Here is a 19,710-nt window from a genome sequence, read left to right as displayed (position 1 = left end):
AGTAGGTAAGCTATTTTATTGGTAATTTATTTTTATGTTTATCATAATTTCTTGCAAATCAAATCAAAATTAGAATACTCAAAGTCTACAGATAAGAATTTGAACGATAAAGGCTGGCGCGTTCGTGCATTAATCCGATTGTTCCAAAAAAATTTTCTCACATTCGGCATCTGGAGAACTGCATTGTCAATAGATGAAATGATGGCTAAGTCTTATGCAAAAACTTCATTAAAACAATTCATACGTGGAAAACCCACGCGATATTGCATTAAATTTTGGAGTCTCTGCACTGAAGATGGATTCTTGCTGAATCTTGACATATATTGCGGTAAAAGTTCTGCTGTTGATGAGAGATTAGTTAAATGCGCGTTAGGTTCTCGAGTGATGATGAATTTATTAAAACCATTTTTCAAAATGACAGCAGCTGGAAGAGTTTCGCAATTCGCGGGTCGGAGATTAATTTGTGTCGCTAGCTCTCACGTTGTCAGGTGCAACGTATCTCTTCTGGTAGAAGGAAGGAGGATCACTCAACACGGTACCTATAATCATTCGAGGCAGACTATTGGAATCCGTGAACCAGCGATTCGGGAGCTCAAAAAAGCGCAAATAACTATAAGCTGCTGCCCCTCGTCGTTGTTTCTGACGTTTTTATCGAGTTAATAATTATCTCTCTGAAAATAGATAATAATTGGGAAGCTGGAAATAATATTCATGAAGAATCATTTACTAACGCAGACGGATGTATTGGAGTAGTTTTCTGCGATCTGTAAATGCTAAGGTATCTGGGATCCCGAAATAAGGTTTATTGAGATGGAACATTTAAGGTAAGTTGATTTTTATATTTACATAAAAATGTTTTTCTGATCTAAGTCTCCTTGATGAAGAGTCGATATTTAAACAAAATAAAGTAATTGCGATTAATATTAATCAACATTTCATTTGATTTTTCTATATTGAGGCTGTGCCATCACGACCCAGACCAGCTCAACTATATATAATTCATGCTCATCGAGGACAGACTGTAATTTATAATTTTATTTTGTAAGTTTATGGCTAGTTATTAATATATGCTGATTACAGGGCTTTCCTATCGTGTTCATTTTTTGCCAACGACGGACAGCAATTTTTTATATTAAAATGTGGGAATTTTCAATTGGAAAATGTCCTCAATTACAAAATCATTTGAATATCGTTCATTCGGATTTTGAGGCAGCAATATTCCGTGCTACGCGTACTAAGTCCCCAGAAATCATCATCAGTGGATGCTGGTTCCACTATATTAGAGTAAGAGTGATAATTTTACCACCATGAAAATTTTAATTTAAAAAAAAAAAATATAATTATTCATTTTCCAGGTGATTTCCAGAAAATGGTGAAAATCAAATTTACCCAGTGAAAATCAAGTGCTGCTCTGTTCACGGGCACTGGCGTTGCTGCCAGCCTTGAAATCTAAGGAGGAAATCGATTCTATTTATGACCACGCAATTCAGCTGGGAATGAATGATCCGCAGTTGAATCGTTTCATGAATTACCTCCGCAGATTTCGGTTGCGGCATGCAGTGACAGTGTCTATGTATGGTCTTAGCACGAGAACCAATATTACCCAAGCATGCCGCCGACATTTGCACTGTCGTTTAGGTACTCTGTATCCACCTATGACACAATTTATTCGTATGTAAATTTTCACTTGTATTAAGATTAATAGATAAATTGATCTATTATTTTGATTAAAATTATTTTTCTAGCACGACTAAAAAAATTTATTCCTTGGGTTTGGATTCAGTGGCATCAAGTAAATGGTGGAGCATTCACATTGCCACAAAGAAACAGACGAAATACATTAATTGAAGATGCTCAAAGACAACTGGCGTCTAACGAATAATGTTCAATTAAGATTTGACATATTCCTTTCTCTTTTTCATAACAAATTTATTTTGAAAATACTTTTTTTATAGAATTAGCTTGATAGATTTTACGTTGATATCCTCATTTATATTACGCTTGAGGGTAAAAAAAAACTATTTTTACTGATTACTGATAAATCATCACTGCCAGTATCTCCATTAGTGTCACCAACTCCATCACGGCAGGCGTTTTCATCACCACCTGTGGTTCCATTGTCACTAGATAGCTTACAGCAGTCACTGCCTCCTGTTACTGTTTCTCATAAAGATCGTGAAAATCATTCAGATGTAGAAAATTTGACCATGTGTAAAGTATGCCTGACACAAGGTGCAAACGTTAAATTCGTACCATGTTGTCATTTGTGCTCGTGTAAGCATTTGTGAAGTGCCAAGCAGAATGTACATCAGTTCATGTTTTTTTTTAATTATTCAAAATCTTTTTTTAATGAAACCATTATATTGTTAAAAAAATCCCACAATTGAATGATGACTATTTTTTTTTGTTGCAAATAATATAAAAATTTACTTGTAATTTTAGAACGAAGGAAATTACATTAATAAGATTGATTTTCCTGCATCACCATTTTTTATTTCAATCTAATAGCGTATTCGGTTTTAGCTCGAAGGCGCTCAGAGCAGAACCGAATATGTCTGAACAGCAGCGAATATACCCGAATAAAATAAATAATAAATTATCTTTATCATCATCATCTTCAGATTATGATGATAACATAATTTCATTATCTAATCCATTAAATAAATTAATTTTTTTTTTGATATAAATAAATTTAAATTCACAAAAAGAGTAGGTTGTTAGTTATACTGACAGCTTATTTCAAATAGGACTATTTATACGTTCGGGATTTTTCGTACGCATTCGGTTATATTCGGTTCTATTCTAAGCGCCTTCGAGCAGAAACCGAATACACTATTAGTTCAACTGCCATCTTGAGCCAACAGTACCACGAGTTGGCGGGAAATATAAATATTTGAAAATTTTAAATGATCATAAACAGAATAGAGATATTTGGGAATAGGGATATTCAGAAGTAGAGAAATTGAAGATTACATGTATTATTAAGAATAGACTTATTTCAAAATAGAGATATATAAGAATAGTTTTATTCAAGAAAAGAGTGATTTTTGAATAGGTGCATTCAAGAATAGGGATATTTAAGCATAGGGTCATTCAAGAATAAAGTTATAGTGATTACAGGTATTCAAGTATGGCGATATTTAAGAATAGACATGTTGTGCCCTTTAGAGCCATTTCCACCGTATTACCTTCATCAATATTAGCCAGATTTTCAATACTCTAACGATTATTTATGTTGATCAACTGATTAAAATCAATACCTAGTTGCTTCATGCTTTTTACCCCTATAATAATATCCTGCCTTAACTTTGGCAATACTGAAAAAGTTACCCTGCCATGCTTGCTTAGTAATGTAACAGTTATTGATACTATACTCTTTACTGCTTTTTTCCTGCCATGTGGTTGACGACAAAGCTTTTCCAGCTTCTGATTCGGAATATAACTCCATACTTTGCCACCCAAGAATGCACTTGTGGCGCCACTGTCGAGTAGACATTTGAAGAGTCTGTTTCCTATTTGTTTGTCACAATATGAACGTTCGTCTATGTCTACAATTTCTTGTTTAATGCTTGTACTGGGAGTCGGATTTGTTTGAGGTTGCGTTTGCTGGTTTTTTTTAATTGGTTGTTGACTTTGTGGTGGTAATTGTTTATTATGCGTGACATTCCTATTTTGTAAGACTGTTTTGTTATTCCGTTGTTGAGAATCATCATTGGTTCTTTCTTTTCTACCTTTCCCTTGACATCCGCATTTAGATGCACGTATATTGGACTTACCACATTTAAAACAAAATACCTTTGGCTTGTTCCGGCATTGCCAACTCTTAGGTCCCTTCTGTCCGCACTTTCAACAACAGTCTTTTATGTTGTATCAGTTATTTACCATATTGATATCTGAGTTTCGTTTATTCTTAGATCTAAAATCAACCTCTGTCTTATCACGATCACTTGACACTTTAGTGAGTCTTTCAAACTCACTAGCCATATTGATAATGTCTGTTACTGTCTTAATATCACATCTACGTACGTATCGTTGATACTCAGGTCGTAAATTCTCGTGTATTTTTTCTATTCGTTCGCCCTCAGTAAGAGTCCCTTGTATACGTATCAACATTTGTAATGCTATGATAAAATCACGTGCGGTTTTACCAGGTTTTTGTACTCTACGTTGTATGTCTAAACTTAGCTGAGTCCTATGTCTTACTGGTAAATAGAAGTCTTCAAGATTTCTTGTAAATTCTTTCCAATTATTTCAATTCTTCTGATTATTTCGATACTATAACAACGGTTTATACTTCAACAATATTGTTTAGAAGAAGCTATAGATTGTACTCTCGATACCATATATTTAATACTCCTATATTGCTAGTAGGGATCTGAAGCCGGGCGAAGTTCCTACGGTGCAGACATATATCCGTCTATCCTTCTCGCGGAACGTTGAGCCTTATACGCATGTCCATGAATAGAGCATGTGCATAAGCGTGCGTCAGTGTATCATCAGTTTGTATATGACAGCTTATACATACACACATGTGCATTACGTTAATTTATTTGAATATTTTGATTGATTTATTTCTAACAACTGAATATTAAATATTTTTTTATAATTAATACTCACTTTATATGTTGAAAATTAAAAATTACTGAAAGTAACTTATAAGTATTTACATGTGTAATTAAGTTTACGTGTACGTGAAGTGTGTTCACTGAAAGGCTGTTTTAATAAATTGAGTGATTACGAACTAATTTTAGATATTTGTTTTTATCGAATACTTGATTTCTGATTTGAACCGTCCCTTGTATACGTATTAACGTTTGTATCGACGAGTGTGTTGTTGTACATCACATTAAAAAAATGGGTAAAATTTGCTATATATGCGGACGAAAAGCATCACAGCGTAATCGAGTTTCATTATTGATGTGAGTTTAATAACCATTTTTTCTAGTCAATAATTTAATGAAATATATGTTTACATTAATTTTTAATATTATTCAAAAACAAGGTTCCAAAAGATCCAATTGCATAAGTGGATGCAAGTTTGTGATTGATTGCCTACCGATAATCTCGAGTGCATATGTATTTGCTCCATGCACTGAGAAAAAAATTTTTAACTTCCCAGTAGAAAGTTATAGTAATGGGTCCGATTTTGCGAATCCCGAATTTTGACATATCTCCACGTTTTAAGGTCCCCAGAGTCGGATACGATCGTCTTCCAGTGGACGTCTGTGTGTGTATGGACGCATGTGCATTCGAAATTATTTTTCGCCTCGATTATCTCAGAAAAAAAATTTAAAAAAACAAAATCAGCAATGAAAGAATTTTAAACTCGTGTCAGGATTGAGAAAACAGCACTAAAGACGTTATAATAGTCAATAATAATTGTTAATAATATGGAATTGTGTTTATAACAATTGAACATTGTTACTAACAAGTCATTATTGATCATAGTAATGTTTAAATAATAAGTTTTAAATTGTTATAAACAATAAAAATAGGGACCCTTTTTATATATTGTAAAATAAGACTCAATAACAACTTCGGAAAATTAGTAAATTAATTAAAATATTTATTAATGATTGACAGCAATTAATAAAAGAAAGAATCCGTGCGGTCAACTCAAGTCTCAGACAAAAACTGGAGATAAACAAACTCTCCCCTCGTTGCTATAAACAATCTAATCGTCAAGCAATCGTTGTTAACTAACAAACTGTCGTTAGTCTAATAGTCATTAGATGGCGACATACAAATATTTTACACTTCTCTCGATCTTCTAAAAATTGCCACCTGGCCATTCCTATTAGTTGGGTAAAAATATTGGATTAGGCTGAAATAAAAAACATGAAAAATCTAAAATTTAATTTCTAATTCGAAATTATGATAATCAAAATAATAATCATTCAGCCTAGATTCCAATATTGCCGCTTCCCAACTCTGTCTGCTTTAAAAATAAATAAAACAAATAATTAGGAGGGAAAAATCCTGCGGCGGGTAAAAACCTCCAAACAGACCAAAATGATTTAAATTAAACTAATAACGTGATTCTATACAATAAAAGATTTCTTAAGAACTAATCGTCCGTTAGTCAAATGAAAAATTAAAAATTAAAATTTTCATCTTCAATTTTTTTTCCATCCTTCTTTTTCATCAGGAGGAACCACTAGGAAGAACCAAAAGAACCCAAAGAGTAGGAAATGCCAAGAACTGGAAGGTCATGGAACTAAACAAAATAAAAGTTCCTCACAGAATCAAAGTTCTTTAAAAATTTCATTTTTAATCATAAATTCAATGTTCAATTAATAATTAGGTTGAATGGTCACATTTCATGGAGTCAATTCTCCAAATAAATTCCGACTTCGCATCCTTTTTTTAAATAAAAATCCGACTCTCAAATAAATGATTCAATATCATTAAAACAATCAATTCAATTCCACCTTGCGCAAGGAATTTTCATAAATAAGTTCAATAGCTTCTGCTCACTGTGCAAACTAAATTATTAAAAATTAGGCTCATAGTTAGGCATACTATCCAAACAAAAATATTAGGATACCATGGACATCTAGTACCTCACTTTGCTTCACTTTGGCCAATAAATGAAGAAAAGGATTCCGGTACAATGACTCCAACCGTGTATATCCTACAGTAACTCCACGAGAACGCTCCAGGACAGACATTGTGAATTTAAATCAACAATCAAATGATCAATGAGAGCCAACATTCTCAGACTGGAAGTTACAAAAACCCTGAATTCAACAGAAATTAGGAATCCAGAAAGAGTCAACAATGATTCATTATCATCATACGGAGCGAGTCTAATCATTCAATCACTTAAAAACGACCATTCAAGATTTTCTGAAATTCGAAACACAGCATCTTTAAGTAGATTTCAGATGCATGAAGACTTTCCAAAAATAACTAAAACTTTAGGCGATTTCCTTCACTTTAAAGAAAAATTGAATTGAATCTCTGAATTTAATCTAAAAAAATTTCAAATCAAATTTAATTTTTTTCTGTTAAACTTGATTTAACAGCCTGAAAAATCTTACAATTCTTCTTAGAATGACCTTCTATGCCACAAATCCAACATCTAAATCCATGAAAAGAATTTTGATTATTAAAAGATTTTAAATTTCCTTCAACAGAATCAGAATGATTATTATTATCATAATAAATTTTATCTTTTTGAAATTATTGTTAAAGTTGTTTTTATTCTGACCTCCGAAGGTCAAATTTTCAATCGACTCAAGCTCTAAAGCTCTCTGAGTTGCTAATTGAAGAGACTCAATTCTCTCTGAACGAAGAGAAAATTGTAACTTTAATTTTTTTAATCCGGAAATAAATTGTAAACCAGCAATTCTATCTCTCTCTTCGGAAGAGACCCAAGGATACGCAAATTTGACAAGCCTATCCAAATCATTTGAAAAATCAGTTAAATTTTCATTTTCAGACTGTTTTCTAGCCTGAAAACGACTAAAATAAGCTCGAAAAAATTGAGCTTCACCAAAACGATCTTCCAAAATTTTCTTCAATTTATCAAAATTCCCTAAATCTTCTAAACTCAAATTTTCTAAAATGACTTGAGCTTTGTCCTTCAAACAGGACACTACAATCGATGCTTTAACTTCATTTGTCCATTTATGTAGACGAGCGATAGTCTCAAATTGACGGAAATAAGATTCCCACGTCTGAGAACCATCAAATTTTCCTGGTTTTGCAAAAGCTCAAGAACAATTATTAACTGAAGAAGTTGAGACCGATTGAACCAAATTATTAGAATTATTTTCTAAATTATGAATTTCCAGATTATTATTATTATTATTATTATTATTATTATTATTATTATTATTTTCATCTTGCGATTCGTCAGAGGTGTCTGGCCAGGGATCCCAGGGCTCCCACCCACCTGGGGCCTGACCAGACGGAATTATCCTGCAGGCACCTGACTCCCTCAGGTTTGAGGGTGAGCCGGGGCTGCAGCCGTTCAGTCATTTGTTACAGTCGTCTCAGGATTCGGAGAGAACCAAGGATGACCGCTTTCTGCATACGAGCCGCGAGAATCTCAGCCTGACTACGGCAGACTGGTATTGTTCGAAGCTCTGTCAGAAAGCGGTCCCTCATCCCTCCGAGGGCGCCAATCACCAGGACTATCACGTGCGCTGTGTAGTCGTGATAGACATTTCTCATGACCTCCATGAGCTCTCTGTAGCGTTCCTGTTTACTCTCTTCTTTTGCACGTATATTTGTCTTAGCCGGGGCTGAGAACTCAATGTAATATACGTGCTTGGTGGTATGGTCGAAAAGAGTAATATCCGGCTTATTGTGTTCAATACGTTGGGGCGTAGAGAGCGGGTAATTCCAAAGAATTTTTGCTCTCTCGTTCTCAACGACTGACTCAATTTCACCGGGCACATAGGGCAGCACTGGTGTCTCGTCTATTCCATAAGAGTGCCGAAGGTGGTAATACAGCACTCTTAGGGCGGCGTTATGCCGGTGAATGTAGGCTGAGCGCGCTAATATCGGACAAGCCGATAAAACATGAAATAGCGTCTCATCTACATCACCGTGACAAACTCGGCATCTTGTGTCCTCGAGTTGCTCGTGCATAACATCACGCCGATAGGCGAGGGTGGAAACTACACCATCTTGGCAGGCCATACTGAATCCTTCGGTCTCAGAGAACAAGCCAGCTGACTTAAGGTATTGGAAAGTCAGCTGGTGTGACAAGTCCTGTGTTTCGAGATGACGATAAAACACACCATGTAAGGACTTTGCCACATGTTCGTCGAGCAGTTTTAACTGCTCGATTGTTTTTATATCGACCTTTCGCTGCCCTCTAAAGTTCTAAAGACTTCACCAGATGTCGGTAAAATTTGCGCCAAGTCCAGGTCCGAAGTGACTCCGATATAGCAACATTCATATGTGATAGACTATTGGAATGTTTGGATACCAAAAATAATTAAAATCACATGAAATGCCAAGTTATTTATTAAATGGAATAGACTCTTTTCGCTTCCGTTTGACAATGAAAAACTAAGGATTTTTTGAAAATCATTTTCATCTCATTTACAAAAATCTTCTTCAAATAAAATTTTAAGAATTAACAGTGATTTTTGGAGAGATTTAAATTAACCGACAGAAATATTTATTTGTGAAAAAATTGATGACTTGGCCCAATCTTCTAGAAATTCCGGGAATAAAATATGAAATATGATAATCGTATACTTTCTTACTAAAATATTTGTAAATTTTTTTAAATCGTAAATGCTCATAAAGTATTTCGAAAATGGAACATCATCAAAATTGGGCCAAGTCATCAATTTTTTTTCCCTCTCATGTCGAAGTCTCGTGACCACAGAGGATATCGGGCATTCGCATCCATACAGATAAGAACTTGCTTGTCTTCAATAGTCGTCAAAACTTTTCGTAAGTGTTCGGTGTGAACTTCGACTGGATCCTCGAACTGGAAGTAATGTGAAATAGCGTAAAATAAATAAGCGAGCCCTTCAATCCGAGTACACGTACAGTGTGCAGTACTAAGTTAATCGATATAGAGCATCTTAAGAAGAGAATTGACTACAACAATAGCTGATTTGGGTTTTTTCCGTTCATGGGTTTTTGCGGTGACGGGGGCTTGGCCGAATCCTCTAACTGCGTAGCCTTGTGAATCGGCATTTGTGGAGTAGGGCTCCTGTAATAACAGTACATCCAGTTCCTTGTCTTTCACAAGTGCCAACGCTTCTTTCGTGGATTTAATGTGGAGATAAAGATTTAATTGGAGAAGACGGAGCTCGTCTGTCCTTCTAATAGTGGCATTCTTTGCGGTATTTTGAGACAGCGCCGGACTACTTGGAGTCGGGACGTTGCTATCACCGTCTTGGTTATCCCGTGGTTTGCATACCGTGATGTTTTGGTTATAATTATAATAGAAAACCAAAGGGTGAATCCTCGTTCACGACCAATCAAATATGAAAGATGGAATAACCTTCGCAGTATCGTCATACAATATCTTCGGGAGAAGGACGGGCTCCCGGAAAGCTGTCTGCGTGCGATTCTCGAACCACTCCCGTGGACTAGATCCTCACACCCCGCACTGGCCGATGACTATAGCTTGGGTTATTAAGAACTCAATATCAACATGCTTTCTTAAGAGACCTACGACATGACAACAAGGCAGCTTAGTACCCTCTGGGGCTAGATCATCCGTACCCCGAGAGAACCTCACTACCCTGCTTCAGCTTTCAATCTCCGCGTGTTTTGATATTTGTTCTCGTCTCACTTGATTGGTCCCGGGATATGGCAAGGACCAGCTGACCTCCTGAGGCAGCAGCCTGCTATCATGAACATGGTTCGGATTCATTTTTTTATTTATTTATTGATATTTTAGAAGTATGCCAAAGCATGCGAAAAGTTTATGTTCAACTTATTTACTCATTTATTTGCTCATTAATTTATTTATTCATTTAACTCTACCGTTTCTGCCATGATACTTGGTAGCTTTTATAATTTTGTATTTTGCCATTCTTTTATCATTACATTCTCTCCTTTAAGACACATTTTCTCCCCCCCCCCACACCTGTAAAGGAGTCCACATCAAGGCAAAGTCTCGATTGTGGACATATAAAGAGGTAGTGGTGATGGTGGCTCTTAGCCTCCGTCCCGCTATAATAAGGGCAGTGTTACCAGGTATACCCACGAGGAGGGGTTCACCTTTATACCCTTCTATGTGTATTATATCAGAGTCACTTAGGACGTGGAATTGGCACAGATTTTACCGACATCTGGTGAAGTCGGTTTTAGTAGGTTAAATACGGTTGAAAATATCTTAGCGAATGTTCTTTCTCCGTACATGTGTGTGTAAGATCGTGTGAATTCGTTTTGGTCGAAGTTAAAGCAAATGCAATCGAAGCTCAGATGTCTTTCCCAAGAAATTAGAGCGAGTAGATTATCCGAGTTGCTTATTTAAGGACGCTAGACGAAAGACGAATTTTCATAATTCTTTCGAAGACTTTGCCTAGTACTGATAGAAGACATATAGGTCAATATGATTTGGGATCTGTTACATCTTTGTCGGAACTCTTTAGGAGCATACGAATTGTTCCCTCCTTTCAAGCCCGAGGAAAGACTCCTCGAGACAAGCATTCGTTGAAGAGTGTTACAAATTTTTCTGGAAGGTACGCAATTGGACGTTTCACAACCTTCACTTCCAGCAAGTCTAGCCCTGGAGCTTTTCCGTTCTTAAGCGTTCGGACGACTTGCTTAAGTTCTTTTTTGGTGAAAGGCTCTGCGTCATCCGTGTTAGGTAGGTTAAGAGCGTTTATACTTATCCTGCTCTGTTCGTCTGTATCCATTTCTGGATGGTTGTCGACCACATGTACTGCCAGCAATCGCTCGGCTGTTTCTTGAAACTTTAGGGTTCCATTACCCTCTTCAGTGTAAAGTGTATTCATTACTTTTTCGGCTCGCATTTTGTTGGCCGCAATTTTATATACCACACTCCATTTTTCCTCGTTTCCGTGGTTTGCATGCCGTGATGTTTTGGTTATAATTATAATAGAAAACCAAAGGGTGAATCCTCGTTCACGACTAATCAAATATGAAAGATGGAATCAGGTAGTTAGGTACCTGAGAGTCTGGTTCGGCAGAGGCCTTAACATTTCTACACATATTCATAAACGACAGGCGCAAGCGGAAAAGCTATTTCACAAGGTGAGACGCCTTTCGCGAATGCGTTGAGGACTTAATCACGACACTTGTCTAACTATATATAGGGGCTGCTTCCTGCCGGAGATTGCTTATGCGTCCTTTGCATAGAGCGATTTATGTAACGCTAAAGATTGGCTGACGCTTGCGGCTGCACAGAGGGGCGTCTTGGGAGTTTTTGCGCACTCTTGCGCATTTGCCCCGAGGGAGGGCCTCTACATGGCAGTAGGCGTCCCGCCTACCGACGAAGCGGTTACATACAACAATGTTAGGATTTCTCTGAACGACCACACGTCAAGAGAATTCGTCTCTCGTTTAAGACTATTTCTACAATAGCGTTCTTCTGGAAATAATTTAGCCGGCTGGCCACGTGGTGATTATAGCGCCGTCGAATATTGATTACCTTGACCTAATTGGTCAACTATTCATTGACAGGTCGATAACGTATGCACTGTCCCGCATATAGAGACAAACGTAGAAATCTCATACCGGTCATATGTTCGGAAACAAACGTTGACCTTAGCCTAACATGGCCTGAAATAGTGCCAAAATTCGTCCAAACAAAGGACACTTGTAAGGCCCTTGAACAATTTGACAAGGCGTGCGCGGAACAGAAATTGTTCGAGGAAATCAGAAGAATCTGCGAGGGGGTAAGAGTAAAGAGTAGGGTAGCGTGAATAGGAGTAGCAATGCTCAGCATACAGAATCCTCCGCCCCGTAGGAGTAATAACGATTACTTCAAAGTTTAATTTTCTAAAAGAAAGAGATTCATTTATTTATTTAAAAAAACAATTTTTTTATTAAAAATTGAAATATTTTTCAAGAAAAAAAATTAATAATATTAATTGACAAAATTTTAATGATATTTTTGAATAACATTAATATTTATCTTACAATTATTCAAATATTTCTCATGAAACAATACATGAAATATCATTTTTTCGTTTCAAAATTAAAAAAAATTTATTTAACTTTCGAATTTTTTTCCGTAAAATTACATTTTATTTTTATTATTCGATGTATCTTTTTTGGTTGTTTAAGGATGCATTGATATGGCAATGAAAATGTATACATGAGAAAAAAAATTGAATCGCATTCCAACTCAAAGTAGAAATTATTGTGCACTTTTAATTTTTCAAAATTTCGAATATTTTTTTAATACTTTTTTCGAAACTCAAATATTTTTGAAGTAAAAAAATATTTTTGTAAAGTAGAACACATTTTTTATCAAATTTACTTTACTGGCTTTCGCATTATCAAACAACTCACAGAGGAACTCATTAAAGAGTTGATACCTAGGATTGGGCCGCGTATTATTTTTGTAAATAATTGGAAAAAATATTTTCTTCATGACACACCATCTGGCACTTCAACTAATCACGTTCAAGAAAATGTAATTTTTATTTTTATCCATGCGTTTTGAATGTTTTCCATCGATTATCGTGTATCATTTATAAATTCAGTTTCAAATTCATAATAACGAAGACACATCTTCTGATGAAGAGCCTTATTCAGATGAAAACATTGATATTAACAATCGTTTCAATTGAAGTATCAAATTAAACCCACGTCTTTTTCCTTCTATAACGAAGATTCCATCGAAGTCCGTTACTGGTAAACGCTTATTCACGTCACATCGAAAAAAACGTAATCTAGTTGAAAAAAATAGAAATATACTCTTCGAAATCATTGTTGCAGAGCTTCTTAATCACACAAGAAAGGATGTAAAAATTTTTTATTAGATTTTTTATTATTTTTTATCAAATAATTTTATTTATTTTATGGTTTTTATATATCAGGCCAGGCAATGAGGCCTTCAAATATCTTGCAGAAGAAGTTATGAAGGTGTTTCCAACTGAGTCTTCATCAACGTATTACGTTGATCCAATCTCAAAACAGAATTCGAAAAGCAACAAATCAATTCCATCTTGAGGGATAATACCCGATAAATTTCGGAATAGTTTAACGAATTCAAAAGATATAAAAGCTCATGACAACAATGAAATAGCTACTGATAATGTTGATTTAAATTATCTACATAATAATGAAGTACAAGCTAGTTTGGAGCGGTTATCAAAACAACGATTACCTTGGGAATCAGTAATTATAAATGGGAAAAAGACAGCTCAATATCGTAAAAGTTTACTAAAAAAAAATTAGAATGAAACAATTGGTTTTATTTTTGAAGAGTGGCCAATTGTATGCGATCCACGGGCATATGAATTATTGAAAATAGCCTTTGAATTTTGGAATTTTACTCAAGTTGATGTAAAAATGGATGATTTCAATACGTTTTTTACAAATTTCACTTCTATGTGTAAGTTGAAGAAAAAGGATGAATTTGGTCATTATTTATTTGCTTTATGGGAATCTGACAATTTAAATGAAGGTAATTCCATTAATTGATGTTTTTCGATTGACAACAACCACATATCATTGTGTTCACATTTTTTTCATTTAAATTTGTACGTATTATACTGCAGATAACAAAGTTTTTGTGCAATTGTCTTTACTCTGTCATTTTCTACTGCCACAAGGAGTTCTGCGAGGAAAGAATCCTGGAACCCTTCGATTCGTGATGCAAAAGGAAGTGTTATTATTCATGCTTTCGTAAGTTCACTATTTTTTAACAAAAATTGTATCCTAAAATAATAATAAAACAGATAATTTTATTCTAAGAATAAATCCTATTTCAGAAATCTGATGATTCGGAATGAGTACAAAACAGTAGAATTGCTGCTCTGCAAAAACGGAAAAAAACGTTATTCTTTCCACATTTTCTATAAAAAACCGATTGCTTTATTAGGATGAAATAAAATATCTTGAGGATAACGGTATAGTTTTATCAGTATCTGGACGGATAGAAAGAGTTTATTTCGCTGTAGCTTTCATCATAGGAGGTAATTTGTCAGTTCATACAAACTTTCGTCTTGTGAAACAGTTTGACGGTTCTCATTCATGCAGAATATGTACTGTAAATAAATAAAGATCTGGAAATTTATTATTAGAAGATGCTAATGTACTCCGAACCATAGATAGTCAAAATCTTAATGTTAGGAACCACTCTGACGAAGTAGTTGAGAATTGTGTCTTCAACTCAATGCAGTTTTCATTTAATTCACAATATCGCAGTTGATTTAATGCATGATGTATTTGAAGGGATATGCCGATATGAAATAAGAGTTATTTTAGATAATTTAATTTATGAACAAAAATTACTTTCTCTGCATGTTTTAAATGCACGTAAGTGGTTAATGTAGGGGGGGGGGTTCTTTTTCAATCTGCAATACAGACTGAGCAGATTTGTTCTATATTAATAAAATTAGATATTCCAATAATCAACTTGGAGAGGATGGATTTCAAAATGATTGATGATTTTTTAACACATTATCCATATTTGGAAAACCATCGTTAAGGGATAAGGAAACTTAAAGATTCGCCTCTATATAAGATTGCATATTGTTCTGACTTGGGGAGGGGGCAAGTCAGTTAGTCGGGAAATATTCAAAATTGTTTAATGCTGGACTTGTCCACCGGCGCGTCAGTCAACTCACTGGACCAATCATCGGGAAATATTCCCCTTATGGCTCAGAAGTCGACTCTACGGCTCTAGTGACGCCAACAAGCACGCGGTCGAGCACTTGTGGCGTCAGTTAGCTCCAGGCAAATCACGCGGTCAACTCCGTAGAAATTTACGCAGTCAATTCGCAGTTTTGGCAGTCAGCTCACCTTTCGCAGAGAAAAAATACGATCAACCAGACTCAGACAACTCTCGTGAATATTATTAAACCATCAAATTTACTCTCATCAGTGCCAGTGGTCCAGTAAAGTCAGTTGTAGTGTTTTTGGGCGCGAAGCTGAACTGGCGTCGACGCCATAGTGCCTCACGGACATTCACATATACATCATACACTCGAACAACTCAGGTGTATATTGTGCATGTTGCTATTCACTGATGGAGACCTTTTTTTTGGTGAAGAAACAACCATCAGACAATTCTTAAGTGTAAAAACAATTAAATGACAGTCAACTCACTTAACCTTAGTGATTATTGTTTTCTATTGTTCTAAGTTAAGTGTTATTTGTTAATAAAAACTATAAAAACCATACAATTTGGTGTTTGAGAACTATTTTCAGGAACCTTCTAGGATCCAACCTTTTTTTTGTGCTTTTCTCTGATCATTACAGTCCATTAGTGTTTAGTTTTCTTGTCCGGTCGACTCGAAGTCAGAACACATATAAATATCAATGTGCACGAGAAAATGTAGATGCCGTTAACTTATGGGTTCAGAAAAATATTGTTCTTTTTGATGATGATATTCGACCTGTACAAATGTACTCCCTCACTAAGCAGCTATCATTATAAGATCCTATGGATATCGAATTACTAACAAAAGAGTTTATTCTTTCGAAGCTACTAAGGATATTGAAGTTATATGGGATAAACTACCTGTTAAATGGCAATCAGATAAAGACTTCAAAATATATCGACGATGTCATGAGTATTATCAACAAAAAGAAGATCAAAATGATGGTTCTGTTCCATTTATTTAAGATTGTAAAATGTGTAGTGAAAAATCAATAACAACATTTTTTTATATGATTTATTTTATTTATTTAATAGTACAGAATTAATGTTTATATTATATATTTGATCTATAATCTAAATCTTTCTTTATTTTGAGCTACTTTACCCAACATTCTTGACTAGCTGTTCTGTGAGGATGAATCTATGTATACACTATATGCATTATCGGTTGAAGATTTCTTTTATTTACAGTAACTTTCGTAATTGGCTACTCAGAGGTTTATATTCAACAATTCGATCGTGAATGAACAAACAGTATGCTGATGTATTAGCTGGTATCGGTTTCGTTGATTCGAATTCGATTCGCACATCCACAGGTCCATATTTTAATGATTCATTTTGTTTTGAACAATCGATGACAATCAAAGGTGCCTTACCGATAAATTGTTCTTTTGTGAGAAGAGGTTCTGAATCTTTGATATAACATGATCCTTGAAAATTGTTATCCCTATCATATAGTAATGGACATTGGTTATTTTACAGATTTCACATGTAAACGGACCGTTATTTTTCCTCTTCGAGAATTAACTGATTCCCCGTCTTTATCAACAATTTTTAACTGTCGATGATGTATTGCTTGCACGGTGATTGGCAAATAAATGAAGTTAGATGACACTTCAATGATTTTATATCCTGGTGGAACCGATGGAAAAAATTTATGAATTGTATGCACTAATTTATTATTAATATATGCTCCTGTAGTAATATTACACTTAATTCTCAATGCATTCATTTTTAAGATAGAAACTGGTGAGTCAGACGTCTGGGTAGATTTTGGGAAAATAAATCTTGGACCAAAACCTAACAAGCGACCAATAGAATCATCTGGTTTGAAATTTATTCTGGCATTTTCACTGTAAATCTCACTGTGCAATTCATTATTGTTTGGTTTGATAGAAATTTATAATTCAGAATCAGCTTTCTTTAAATAATTTTCAATATCTTCAATCTGTATAGCTTCCTGTTGAAATTCCAATACTTTTATCTTGATTATATGCAGTATAATAAAATTTATCATTTCCATTATCAATATTTAGGACCGAGTTAAATGTCAATAATTCAACAAGCGCCAGTACATAATCTTTTAACTTTGTTAATTCGATCGGCGGAAAATAATATGCCTCCAATATAGAGGACTGTCCAGACAGTGTTATTGTAAAAGAATCATCCATGACTGAACAATTTTACAATTGAACTGATCTTTTATGCTGTTGGAGGAATTTTAAACATAAATGTCCACAATTTGTTGTTGAAAAATCTTGATACTTTCTATGATTATATAGTATGCTACCAACATCAAGATATGTTTGAAGTTTCTGTGGAGGTTTTAAATTACCAAAGCTATCGAAGTAAATCGCTTTATTTCCTTGTTTTTTATATGCTACGCAGTTGATCCCAGGTCCATCTTTATCATCAAGATTTATTATAGCTGATTCATATATCCATGATTTAGATGTCGGCACCAGCTCCTTTACAACAATTAGTAAATAAGACATCAATCAAGACAAACATTTGATGTAAAAAAAAAAGAGCTAATCAAAAAAGATCCTATAAAAGGAGCGACAAATTTTTGAACAACATATGATGATAATAATATTGTTGATTATGGTGTGGATGATGATGCAAAAACTGATGATGAATCTTTTACAACTGCTCCTCATCAAAGTTCACCGATAGAAGAATTACCTGCAGCATCATATTTGAAAAAATTAGATTCCAAACATCAAGTGAAGGAATTGAATACAAAGTTCGGTGTAAGAAAATTAAAAAATAATCGATTAATGGTTGGTAATTCTGAGGTAAGATTCGATGATAAATTTGTTTACATTGGATAAAAAAAAATATGAAAGTACCTCCAGTCCTTAGAATTGCTATTTATGGCACGACTATGGTTTCCGTGGCGCCGCCATTTGAGGGTGTTTTCACATAGATCGACCAAAAATGAGTCGAAAATGAAAAATAAAATTTTTCGATATCTCACTTCGTTTTCGAGATATCGAAGTTCAATGTTTCAAATTTTAAAACACGTATTTCATAGGATATCTTGATAATTTTACATTATTAATCATTTGTAATCATCGAGATTGCCCCGAGCTTAGTTGGAATACTATAATTGATTACTTCAGCTATTGCCGAGAAATAGCTAAAGTAATCGCATCACACAATGTCAATGGAAAAAGCAAGAAGGAATTCTAGCCGTACATACAAAAGTATGTAGATTCATCAACATCCCGAATATGTACAGACAGCGCAAAACAGTATGAAGGAGTTGAACAAATGTTCGCTCATAGTACTGTTCATTTGCGAACAAATCATAGTATCGATAAATATGTTGATAAATCAAATCCGGCAAATACCATTAATGATTTGGAGAACCAAAATAAATTTTTAAAAAAATCTATTAAATGTCGTAGAACACCAAAACTTCTACGCCAATATATGGCTTTCTATTTTTATAGTAAGACATATTTGGATAAGTATAAGGGAGACCTGGGTTTCCAAATTATGCAATTTCTACTTGATTTAAAAAAAGTATATCCGAGGGTAGTGAAAGGAAACTTGGAGAAAGGAATAACAATTAAAGAAATTAATCCACCATGTTTCACATCATCTCAAGAAGAGAAATTTTTACCACCGGCAAAAAAAATGAGATTAGAGGATGGTTCGGATGATGAGGAGGACGATATCGAGAGAGCAATAGAAAGAGACTCTGATTCAGAATACGATGGTGAGGATGTCTTTTGAGACTAATTAGTCTCAACACAACAGGAGGGGTTTGGAGTCGTAAAATACTTCGGAAGTGATGAGCCGAAGGGGTCCCCTTCTGTTGTGTATGAAGTGCGATTACAATACTTTCCCGTGGTGCACTTCGAGTGTAAAAAGCCTATGAAATTTAGCTTTTTATAGCCAAAATTGTCTAAAAACACACACGGAAATGTGTAAATGTTCATTGCTTGAAATGTTAGTACAAATATCAGTTAGCTCTGTCAACTAGTGAGACAATTCTACATAATTTTGTGCTAGTTAATAGTTGGTTCTGCCTGGAAAGCACGGATTGGGGTATGCTACTATCTACTTGAGACAATTCTACATAATTTTGTGCTAGTTGAAAGTTGGTTCTGCCTGAAAAGCACGGATAATCCCAATGAGCTCGTAGATCGATTGCGTTTACTTGGTTCATCACGTGCAGCTGGTAATTTCAGTCATAACAATGAAATAATGTCAATTATTGAAGAACTACGTGAAGCTGGAATCATATATTAACTGGATGTTCAATATAATTATTTATTTTTCTATTGACTCTTGGAAAGAGAGAATGAGTGTAGACATTTTCGGACGTCAGTTAGACAAAGATTTGCAAAAAAGTGTTATCCGTGGTCCACCTGTTAATGGATTCAAATGAACAATTGATAAACAATATGATA

This window comes from Chelonus insularis, unplaced genomic scaffold, assembly GCF_013357705.1.
Source record: "Chelonus insularis isolate UGA/USDA-ARS -01 unplaced genomic scaffold, ASM1335770v1 contig_24_pilon, whole genome shotgun sequence".
Lineage (NCBI taxonomy): Eukaryota > Metazoa > Arthropoda > Insecta > Hymenoptera > Braconidae > Chelonus > Chelonus insularis.
Note: the sequence above shows the minus strand (reverse complement) of the source record.